This window comes from Balaenoptera borealis, assembly GCF_965194805.1.
Source record: "Balaenoptera borealis genome assembly, chromosome: 9".
Taxonomy (NCBI): Eukaryota; Metazoa; Chordata; class Mammalia; order Artiodactyla; family Balaenopteridae; genus Balaenoptera; species Balaenoptera borealis.
Genome location: NC_138873.1, coordinates 39,710,174 through 39,723,187, shown reverse-complemented (window position 1 = coordinate 39,723,187; position 13,014 = coordinate 39,710,174). Strand labels below are relative to the sequence as shown.

The 13,014-nt window shown below is 33.7% G+C and overlaps 1 long non-coding RNA gene across 5 annotated transcripts in view; it reads right to left on the bottom strand.

Annotated features, from left to right (window-relative positions):
• LOC309635282 overlaps positions 1-12,008 on the bottom strand; it is a 290,386-nt gene extending 278,378 nt beyond the window's left edge. For 4 of the 5 annotated variants that reach the window (XR_014248716.1, XR_014248717.1, XR_014248718.1 and 1 more), the window contains exon 1: positions 11,816-11,887. This is a non-coding gene — a long non-coding RNA (uncharacterized lncRNA). Of the gene's footprint in view, positions 1-11,815; positions 11,888-11,923 lie in introns of those variants that run through there. The other variant, XR_014248715.1, reaches the window with a different exon arrangement.
• Positions 12,009-13,014: the final 1,006 nt, after the last annotated feature.

The following is a 13,014-nucleotide window of genomic DNA, read 5'->3' as shown; positions in this document are numbered from 1 at the left end:
AATGGTACACATAATAATCAAAAGAAGAAATTTGTTCTTAAACATACGACAAGCAAGTACAGAAATGGGGTTATTTAGACATGTGGGGAACAGTATGAGTAATTGCTAATTGCAAAGAGAAAGATGGAAGAAACACTTGTGAGAGACAAGTGATATGAGTACAGCAGGGAGAGAGATAGTAATGGCTAATGAGAGTGTAACACAAGGCAAGTAGAACTGGGTGGGAATATGGTTGTCAGTCTTGTCAGGTCCCTTCCACACAGGTTCTGTGGTAGCAGAAGTAAAGAGGAGGGCTATGTACATCTTAATGGAGTATGTAAATCATGAAAATAAAAACATTGTTCATGCTATTTGTCTCCTCATAATCTGTAACATACACAAAGGGAGAAATTACACACACACATACATTCTTCCCCAAAGATGTAGAAGGATTTTATTATACCATGTCATAAATCTCAGTTTCTCTAAAATACAACCAAATGAACCCAAACGAACCCAAACCTGTAGCTGCCTTTGGAATGTATTTTTTGGGGCATATATCAACGTGTGGGTATCTCTAAGCTCTGGAAATTCTCAGTATTTCAGGTAAAGAAATAAAAATACAAAACATGTTTGAGTTATAAACTGTTTTCCTCTGCAATCTGAATATATATATATAAGTAACAGAACCTCAAAATTAAAAGCATAGATGCAGCCCAAACCAGAAATGACCAGTTAAACAATAATAACTGTGGACCACTCCTTCTATTAAACAGAGTAGAACTTGTTTTAATCTAAAAATTCTCTTACAAACTTACTAGACAATAGAAACCAAATATCAGCTAAAAAAAGAACATTTTGTCATTGTCTTAAACTGATACTTTAAAAGTTAAGAACAAAAATAATATCCTTATTCTGAAATATCAAAATAGGTAGTAACAGCATAATAAGCATAATAATATAAAAGAGCAAATCATATCTAAATTTTAATTCTGAATTCAATAAAGTTTCTTCTATAGCAACCATAGAAAAGATTTTCTTGTGCAACATGTATATTTAAGGGTTTGGCCCAATAAGGTCCTAGATTATTGATATTGAAAGTCCTAGATTATTGATATTGTTTAAAATATTAACCAAATTAATCAGGTAGGTGTTCATGGAAAGTCAATGTGCATATTAATCTGATATGAAATGTAATTGTTTATACAAGAGAAGATTAGTCTTTATAATCCAAAAATAAAGAAGTAGCAGACCCCAGAGAACAAAAGCTCTATTAGTGCAGGTAAAGGGGGAAATTAGCCAGTTCTTTGGAGATTTGTGTAAAGGTCTATAGTCAGCTTTTGTCTCTAGAAACAGGCAAAAATGTAATTGTTTTTATTAGCGTGTTCAGAAATCTAATTGATGATTGAAATGTAAAAAATGGAGATTCTGAGGTATAGATGGGAGAGTGAAGTCAGATTGTAGACTGATCATCTGTCAAAAATTGATGGAATGCACAACAGGGGAAAAAGTGCCTTGAAATTCACCAGTAGTAACCATACGGTGAAAGAAACCCAACTTCATTCCATGAACTTTGAAAATGACGGCCAAGGAAAGAAATGGGATTCTGGCTAGAAGAGCAAGGCTCCTAACCAGGGTCTCAGAAGCTGTATTGGTGGAAAAAGGAAAATCAACTTGTGACAAATCTCACCAATACCACACAATCTATAGAGACAAAAGAAACTAGGAAGAAGTTGTGGTAAAATCCTCAAGAATAGAGGCCCAAATTATTAGAGACTAGGTCTTGGGCTCTGAGCAAACGCAAAAGAAACTTCAGGGCTCACCATCTGACAGGGCTTCACTCTGAATTGGGAAAATGATCTGACACCCCAGAATATACTGACACAGGACTAAGAGTACAACTATAACTAGATACAGGACAAAATCTATGAATAGAAAACAGAGGCCAGGGCCATCCAACACAGAGTGGATTCAGGCCTTAACAAGATCACCTCTTTCCTGGCCCATCCTCACCAGCAGGCTCTGAAAAAGTGGCTAGACCTCCCACGACATGGCTCTAAAACTCAGCTCTCTGGGAGGAATAGTTCTCAAATATGGTAGTTAAAGGAAAATTACAACCACCCACTCCCTGAATCAGTTCCAATAGACGGTCTGTTCAGAGCTGCTGCTATTTAGCATAAGCTAAATGAAAAGTATTACACACACACACACACACACGCACACTACACCAAAAAAAAAATAAAGGAAAAAAAAGTCAGGGAAGATCATGGCATGCAAAACCAGATGAAGAATTTATTTTAGAAAAACAAATAATCAAACAAACCCAATGAAAAGAAGATCATTCTCTACAAATACATCATGCTATAAAAGAACTTAATAAGAACATAAATTCAATAATATAAGAGCTCAAAGCTAAGATAAACAATCAAATGAAATAAAAAGAGAAACTCCAGAGCCAGAGAAACAGAGAGTTCAAACACCATTTGCAAACCAAAAATAAATTATAAACATCAAGCCACAGACATACAAATAGTCATGAGATTATCAAGTGTATGTAAAGGAAATAGATTAAGAGTTTAACCAAGTAGAGAGAATGTGATACACGTAGAAGGAAAAGATGATCCAGGCCAAGGAAATCAGCATACGTGCCATGGTGCAACAAATGGCACAGAAAATATGTTCAAAGACAAAATATAAATATTTTCTACAGTAATGAAACGATCAAAATGGCAAGTTGAAACATTTAAGAAGTCATGGAATATAACACCTATGAGCCTTTCCAGAAAAGTAAAAAGCCCAACCAACCAAAACATAAATCAAAAGAAAGATCTCAGTGGAAATGATCATGGTATTTGGTGGGCACTGAATACCCCCACATGCAGGAAAAACAAAACTAAACATCAGTGAGATTTATGTTATAGAAAAAGAATGCTTTAGAAGGTTTGACAAAGAAAAAGGAATAATATAAATAATAAAAACACTGAAGATCAAATAAGGAGGATGGAGGCAATAGAAGAACTCAGTTTCTTATTTTCACATAAGAGGTCACATAATGCTATATAAAAATTAAACAGAGATTTTGACACCACACTGATGCTTTTATAATTTCTTGTTCTTAATTTCAGTGGGATCTTTCTGAACTCTTGTGGTAAAGAATATTTATTCTAACTAATTCATTTATTTAATTTTTCTTTGTGTTAAAACCTTAGTTAATTTTAGTACTGCTAAACTACCATTATTTTTTTTTATTGGAGTGTAGTTGCTTTACAATATTGTGTTAGTTTATACTGTATGGCAAAGTGGATCAGCTATACATATATATATCTCCTCTTTTTTCGATTTCCTTCTCATTTAAGTCACCACAGAGCATTGAGTAGAGTTCCCTGTGCTATACAGTGAGTTCTCACTAGCTATCTATTTTATACATAGTATCAATAGTGTATATATGTCAAATATCATATATTAATGCATATATGTGGAATCTGAAAAAATTGGTATAGACAATCTCATTTACAAAGCAGAAATAGAGATACAGACGTAGAGAACAAACGTATGGATACCAATGGGGAAAGGGGGTGGGTGGGATGAATTAGGAGACTGGGATTGACATATATAAACTAGCATTATTATATGATCCCATGTTATAAAAAGTATCACTACCTGTGCGTATGTGTGTTAGTGAGTGTACATCTCTCTATTGACACACAAGTACAGAGAACTGTCTGGAATAATATTTACCTAAAGCTAATGGTAGTTATTTCGAGTTTATAAAACCTTGGGGTGATATTTTGCTTTTTTGTTGTTTTCTATTTTACTTAATTTTTTCATGTAGCATTATTATATGAACAATGAAATAACATTACTTAAAAATTGTGAAGAATGGCCAAGATAGTGACAAGTTCCCCACTTGGAAACATTTGGCTGTTTCGCAGGTTTCTTGGCTGAGACTTTATTGAGCTAAACAATTTTATGCTAAAGAATAAAAAGCTATTAGCCAGCTAAAAATAATAGTTTTTCAGAGCAAGAACTGGACAACAGAAGTGCAATAAATATGTTTTGAGTCCAGAAAAGCACTTGGGAAAAGCATTGTTGACAGTCAAAGAATAATAGTAAAATTTTGCATTTACATAGTGCTTTTCACCTTCAAAACTCTTTTCACAGAACATTTAATTATCCCTGAAGATACTAGGAACAATTTTGTCTTTTTATTTCTGAAAAACGGAAACAGTTACAAAAATCACGTACGTTGAGGACACTGAGTGCAAAGAAAGCAAATCAATGACTTAAGGAAAAGTTCACAATTTAAAACCTAAAGAACACTCAAATACATTTACATTTTAGACCAGTACATTTATATTTTAGCCTAAATGTATTGTTATCTTCACAGAGTTCATGATCCATCATTTGCAGAAGCGTGTTATAAGTTCACCTACTTAAAAATAAAGAAAGTCAAACTAGAAGAGTCTCTAGCTCAATCCCTCTTGTTTTACAAGTGAGAAAACCGAAATCCTGGAGCTGAAGGGACATACGATTTGCCATAATTCATTTAACTCAAGTTCAAACTCACATCTTCTCTCAGGTCTTTGCTCTTTCTGTCTATACCACATAGCAACACTTCTCTTGAGCCCTGCCTGAAAGGAAGGAAGTAATGTAGGAAGGAAGGAAGATGGAAGGAAGGAAGGAAGGAAGGGGAAAGAAAGAGAGACAGAGAGAAAGACCAAGTTGTCTTTGTATCACATAAAGAAATAGTTGAACAAAATTTCTCTTTAAATTTTTATAAATCTAATCTCTGTGTTAAAAAAACATGGTAAGTAAAAACAAAAACTGAATTATTACATACAAAAAAGCTAAATGCTTGGTTCTCCTATGTTTTACAAGGCTCCAAACTCTAGGACACAAATTTGAGGCCACATGATAAAGTCCATGTGGGAAAGTTACTATAGTATATATACCCTGGAATAGGAGATAGAAATTTCTTATCAAAAATACTAGTCATTCAACTAATCATCTAGGCAGCTCCAATTTCCAGAACAACATGACATTTTAGAAATTAAGGGATTTTGGTTCACAAATTCAATGTACATCATACAATGTGGTGATAGCATAAATAGCTTTAGCTGAGACAATATTCTCACCTAGAAGAGGGTCATCCTTTTAAAGCTATCCTCATTCCTGGAACACACTTTAAGGCACTGTTTGTTTATTTGTTCATTTGTTTGAGTATACCACATTTTGAGCTGCTCTACAACACTTGGCAATTCTGCTATGTCATTTTTTTATGGTTTTCTGCTTATATCTATCTGAAATGTGTCATTCAAGCTTATGATGTCTTGTTTATTTCAATTCAATTTAACAGGAATGTACTAAGTACTTGCTATATGCAAAGCATTGTCCTTGACACTGTGAGAGACGAAAGGTGAATACAGCCGGCCCTTACCCTTAAAGATGTAATACTGGGGGGAAACACTACACATAGAAATAACTAAAATATGAGTTTCAATGTGAAAAGTGCTGATACAGAAGTATAAACAACATTCATTGAGGGAGGTCAGCAAAGAGACCAGGTTAAAGAACCACTTAGGGGAGTCCTGACCCTTATTAAGGGTTCAACAGATACTAGTGTTTATTTTCTTTTTAATCTTACTGTAGGACCACACTGTGACCTCATTCACCAACTCACCCCCTAGCCAACATCAGCAATATAAAACACTTAGAGTTTGCTGCCGTAAATCTCCTCCATTGCCAAGAGGAAGTCATTCTCCAACAAATTAAATCTATCTTCTCATATTTTCATGGTGCAATTAAAATTTTTTTTAATGTCCAAAATCTTCTCTATTCCCTGATTTCTCTCTTTCCCTGCTTAGTCTCAGCAAAGTGGCCCCAGTAGTTGAAGGCAGGATTATGATCTAGGTTCCTCTTCATTGAGACAAGAGTAGTATCTGCAACACCTCCAAAGGTGTATTGTGCCAGATCTCAAGCACGAGGCTTATATTTACCATTAAAATTTTATAGCACCATAGAAGCAAGTCTGCTTCTGCTAAAAAAATCAAGAAAATTGGCAAAAACAAATGTAACTGCACTCCTTTTAATGCACGTTCATTATTCTCCTATATGATATCATTTCACTAGCAAAAGCAGGGTCTTCAGAACTCAGTATTAATTACTATACTATCCCACATGGCTATGTAATAGCCTTAGAACACTTTGCGCTCTTCAGATGTGGGGCAGCAGGAGAAAATGGAAAAGAAAAGTGGTTTCTCAGAACAGCTTCACCAAAGTGCTAGCTAATCCAATCCAATTGTTTGGAATGAGAAAAATTTCTTGTCAAGTAGTTAATCATCCTTTCCAAAGTTCTGCAGAAACCTTGTACTCTTCTGCTCTTGGCAGTCAGAAACATTCCAGTCTGTTAGCTCTGATTGAAAAGCAGGATAAAGATTAAAAATCGAGCTGGGAGTATCAAAAACCTTGCCACTCACAAACATTTGACCCAATCAATCCAAAGCTTACACACAAAAATGTACTTTCAGATATCTTTAGCCTTGCCCTGGAAATAAAAACCAATATCAGACTTCACTCATTAAAGATAATAATCAAGATTCAATAAAATTAAAATACAACATATAAAAATTTATGGAATGCAGCTAAAGCTGTGCTTAGAACATTTGATGCTTTTATCAAATAAGAAAAAAGATTTCACATCAATAATGTAAGCTTCCACCTAAAGATACCAGATAAATGCAGCAAAATAAACATAAAGAAGTAATAATAATTGGAGAAAAAAATCACTGAAACAGAAAACTGAAAAATGGAAAAAATACAATGAAATAAAAAGTTGGTTCTTTGAAAAGATTAACAAAATTGACAAACTTGTTGCTACACTGAACTAGAAAAAAAGAGCAGATGCTAATTACCAGTATCAGGAATGAAAGAGGGGCATTATTACCAATCTTACAGAAATAAAATGATTATAAATTAATGCTAAACCAACAAATTAGATAGCTTAGATGAAATGAACAAATTCCTAGAAAGACATAAATTACCGAAACTAACTGAATAAATATTTTTTCTAACTGAAGAGGAAATAGAAATTATGAATAGGCCTAAAATAAGGAAAGAAATTGAATTATTAATTAAAAATATTTCCACAAAGAAAAGCCCAGTACTAGGATTTTTGTATAAGAAAGGCTCTGCCAAAGCACTCTAGTAACCTTACGCGCTTCCATGTAGGCCATGTAGGAGGCCTCATAGGCAAGGCTTAACTGCAGTCTAACCCGAGTCTTGGTGGAATGTCCTATGATTTCTTCTGGAACAAGAGGAGGTAAGTCTGTTGAGGAGTTGTCACAAGGCAATTTCTCATTCCTATCTTGTGGAACACTGCCACAGGCATTTTCATCCATCTCTCTGGTTTCAGCTGAGTACAGAACTTTCCAACTTGCCCTCCCAGCCCTTCCTTAGGATATAGCTGCAGGCTTCTACAGAAGTTTAAAAAACTGCTTGCTCATATTTTAGAGACCACTTCTCCATGACAGAGTGACAACACTGCATGTGTTGTCTGCCATCTGGACTATGGTTCTGTGTCATCCTATGGCACTAGGGATGTGGGGAGTTGAGACTAGACTCTGCTGACCATACTTTTGTTTTCTGTGTAAGTAATAAACTCTCTGAATTCATTTGGGCTGTTGTCTTCTTATATGACTAATTTATGGAAATATGTGTGAAAAGTCAACCTAACAACTGCAGTAGTAATACTTGTGGCCTGATTAGCCACTGCACTGCTGCTTGACTGCTTGACCACTTCACAGGTGAAATTTTATCAACTATTTGAAAAATAGATAATACCAATTCTTCCTCAGAAAATACAAGCCAAGGGAAGACCTACCAATAGTTATTGGTACTCTGACAACAATTACTCTGAAACCAAAGCATGAAGACAAAGACATCACAAGGAAAGAAAACTACAGACCAATATCACTCATAAAGAAAGATCCAAAACTCCTTAATAAAATATTGGCAAAACAAATACAATATATCAAAAGAAACAGCATAATAAAAAGGATTTATCCTAGTGGTGCAAGGATGCATTAACATTGAAAATCAATTAATATAATATACTTCATTAATAAAATGAAAGATTAAAAACTTATGATCACAATAGATACAGAAAAATTCTTTGATAAATCTAACATCCACTCATAATAAAAACTCTCAACAAATTGGGTACAGAAGGAAAATTTCTCAACCTGATAAAGGGGAATCATACACAGAATTTCACATCTAACATCATTCTTAGTGAAAGACTGAGTGCTTTCCTCCAAAGGCTGGGGACAAGGCAATATTGTCTGATCTTGTTGCTTTTATTCAACATTGCATTGGAGGTTCTAAGACTAGATGATGATCATGATCATGATCATGATGGTGGTGATAGTGGTGATAATAATAAATTAAGGGCAACCAAATTGGAAAAGAAAAAGTATAAAACTGTTTTATTCATAGATGACGTAGTCTTGTTTGTAGAAAATCTCAAAAAAGTCCACACATACAAAATCTACTAGAACTAATAAGTTAAGGAAGGTCACATTTTATTGCTACAAGGTCAATAAATAAAAGTCAATTGTATTTCAGTATACTAGCAATGAAAATACTGAAAATAAATTAAGGAAACATTACCATTCATGATAACATTTAATATAATAAAATACCTAGGAATAAATTTAACAGAAACAGTATAAGACGTGCATACTGAAAATCATATCATATTGCTGAGATAATTAGAGATCTAAATAAATGAAGGTACATTCCATGTCCATGAATTGGATGACTTAGTATTGTCAACATGATAACTGCCAATTGATCTATAAATTCAATGCACCCTTTATCAACTGTAGTAGGCATTTTTGTAGAAATTGACAATCTAATCCTAAAATCTGTATGGAAATGCAAATGACATAGAATATCCAAAAACAGTTGTGAAAAAGAACAACACAGTTGGAAAACTATTTGATTTCAAAACTTACTATAAAGCACCAGTAATCATATAAGTATGGTATTAGCCCAGGGATAGGCATACAGTGGGTCAGAATTGACAGTCCAGAAATAAACCCTTATATTTATAAACCATTGATTTTTATAATAGTTTTATAGAGCCATAATTCACATACTATTAAATTTATCCTTTTAAAGTGTGCAATTCCATGATTTTCAGTATATTCACAGAGTTATGTGACCATTAGCATTATCTAATTTTAAAACATGTTCGTTAGCCCAAAAAGAAACCCACACATACTAAAGATCACTACCTATGTAATCCCCAACTCTCTCCAGCCCTAGGCAACCACTAATCTACTTTTGGTCTCTAGAGATTTGCCTCTTCTGGACATTTCATATACATGCAATCATACATGTGGTCTTTAGTGACTGGCTTCTTTCACTTCACATGGTATTTTCAAGGTTCATCCATGTTGTAGCATGCATCAGTACTTCATTTCTTTCTATTGCTGAAAATATTCCATTGTATGAATATGCCATATTTTATCCATTCTGGTTTTGGATATTTAGGTTGTTTCCACTTTGGGTTATCATGAATAATTCTATCAATATTTGTGTACAAGTTTTGTGTGAAAATAAGTTTTCATTTCTCTTGAGTATATACTTAGGAGTGTAATTGCTGCATATTAAGGTAACTAACTGTATGCTTAACTTTTTGAGGAACTGCCAAACTGTTTTCCAAAGTTGCTACATCATTTTACATTCCCATCAGCAATGGATGAGGATTCCAATTTTCGAAATCCCTACCAACACTTGTTACTGTATGTCTTTATTACAGTTATCCTAGTGAATTTGAAGGAGTATCTCACTGTGGTCTTGATTTGCATTACCCTAATGGATAATTATATGACCATCTTTTCATGTTCCTATTGGCCTTTGTATATTTCCTTTAGAGAAATGTTTATTCAAATTCTTTGCCCATTTTCAAATAGGTTATTTTTATTTTACTGTTGAGTTGTAAGAGTTAATATCCTTTGAAGCTCAAAGTTTTTAATTTTGGTGAAGTCCAGTTTACCTAAGTATTGGCAAGCATGTGGAGAGACTGGAAACTTCATATATTGCTTGTGAATGTGACATAGTACAACCACTTTGGAAACCAGTTTGGCAGTTTCCTAAAATATTAAACATAAACTTATGCAACCCAGCCATTCCACTTCTAGGAATCTACCCAAGAGAAATAAAAAATTATGTACACAAAGACACATATACATAAATGTCCATAGCAACATTATTTATAGTAGCAAAAACTAGAAATAATTCAATTGTCCATCAACTGAAGAATGGATAAACTAAGTGTGGTATTCTCATACAATGAAATACTATTCAGCAATAAAACATGCTACACATGGATGAACCTCAAAAACATTGTTGAATAAAAAACCCAGACACAAAAGAACTATATATTGTATAATTCCATTTATGTGAAATGGTATGAAAAAACAAATTTATGACAACAAAAACAGATCAGTGGTTGCCTAGTAGTGAAGGTGGGAGTGGGGATTGACTGCAAATGTGAACAAAGGAACTTTTGGGTTGATGGAAATGTTCCAAAACTAGACTGTGGAGACATTTACACAACCCTAAAACCTAAAAATCATACTTATTAAAGTGTGATTTTATCATATGTAAGTTATACCTCAGTAAAGTGTTTTCTTTAAAGAACGAAAGTAAATATTTTAATGACAATTAGCAGCATAACTTTGATTGAAATCAAAGACAAAGCATTGAACATTAGAGTTGAGGTCCTAGCAAGCTTATTAAGAAAAGGTGAAGATAAAGTAAGATTTAAGAGTAAGAAACAAATTTTTATTATTCAAACATTATTTGATTCTTTTATCTCCAAAGAAAACCCAAAATAATCTACCAGAAAATTGTTTTAAATAATATAAGCACTTAGCAAACTGGCCAGATTCAAAATCAATATATTAGTATTAATTAAATTATACTATGTGGATACAATTTAAATATTTTATGTATAACACAAAAATATATTTATATATTACATATATTTAAATCTATATTTATATATTTATATTTATATAAAATATATACTACATGTTTTTTATATCTAAATACACACACAGATACACATAAAATATAAGGTATCTCAGAATATACCTAATAAAGTGTACAATAACTCTATATAGAGCACTATAAAGCATTAATGAAGACATAAACAAAAAATTCCCCATTTACTATATTTATTAATCACTTGCTAGTGGAGAGGAAGCTTCAATATTCCAAAAAATGTCAAATTTACAAGAAGAGACTTGCAAAATTAATACAATTCCTATCAAAACCCCAACAAAGTTCTTCATAGAATTTTTCAAGCTGATTATAAAATTTATATGGACAAGCAAAGCCCAAAGATTAACCAAGACGCTTCTGAAGAATAAGGTGGGGGGGGACTCTTGTCCTGGAAAACACTGAGTTATTATCATTTATTAGTAGTTAAAACAGGGTTGTATTGGAGGAGAAACAGACATACCCATTCACATAAACATTATGAAGAGCCCAAAATAAACCAAAATTACATAACTTATAACATAATATTCAGCCAAATATGACATTAAGCCACAGAGAACTACATTTAGTGATTCAGTATGAAACCATTTTTATGAAGTTTAGGAACAAGTGAAACTAAAATACATTGTTTATGGAGATATATATATACTATATTTTATAAAGGAAAGGGAACACTAAACAATAGATGTATGCTTTCTTTCATACTATAACTGTTAAAAAACAATGAAACTGAAGGCTATAAAATATCTGATCATGAAATACTTACTAGTTTTCAAGAATTAAGAGGCAGGCCATGTGACCTGCAGTGCTTGCCAGTGAATGCAGTATAATATTTTCCTGCCTCATTGACATCACACTTGGCCATATGACTTACTGTGAATGACCACAGATGATGCAGGAAGTATAGAGCAGGATATTCAATTGTGCAGTAGCAATTGTTCAGCATAGTTGTATCACTGACCTGGGTCCTGCTGCCAAAAGGACTGAAGGAGTCCGCAGAGCTCAGCACGTGTACTTCATCTCCTCATGCAGCACATGAATCCCTGTCCTGTTGCCAGGAGCTAACTGGCAGACCCACTCTTATATATAATTTCAATGCATTCTAATAAAGGGCAAGGGCTAACTTTATTGTCATGCATGTGGATCAGAGGTCAGGGTGTAGAACACATTTATCTCCCTTTATTCCAACAGAGAGCTCTCCACCTAATTTAATACTGGAGTTCTCAGAGCACAGAATATACTCGAAGGGGTTCAGAATATGGCAACCCCAAATATGTCACTTTGGTATACTGATTATTTTGAATTAAAGGTACATAAGAAACAGCCAGTGCATGAAGGTCATTCTGACCTTCCTTTGTACTCCTGAAAGCAGGAGATAAATATTCTATGAGAAAGGCACCCTCCCTGTGCCCAGAGAATAGAAGACAACCTTATCACCAGAGACAGGAAATTTAGGGCTGTAAAAGCTGTTAAACTAACCCTTATCTTCCTGGTTATTTCTTCAAACCCCTTTGCCTTGTCAATTCTTCACAAATGTATTGTTTCTTTGTCTAAAAGATGTAAAAGCTTCCTGCTCTGGTCACTTCTTCAGGCTTTATCTTTTGAAGGCTCCCATGTGCATGTAAAAATTCAATAACATTTGTATAATTTTGCCCTGTTAATTTGTCTTATGTCAGTTTAATTCTTTGGCATAGCCAGAGACCCAAAGAAGGTAAAGAAGAATTTTTCCTCTGCTACTTACTTAATGTGTTATTTTAAATTTTTTCATTAATTTTTAGATCTCAATCTTTGTAAGACAATCTGTCACCCTCGAGAAGTTGCCTCGCCACCAAGACCCCCTCTGTATCACTAAGATATAAGCAATTAATGCCACCCCAAAATTGGTCATTGGATCCACTGAGTAAACTTCCCTCCAAATAGTTATCCCTTCACATAAGCAATTTTTGTTTCTCCAGAAAATTCAAA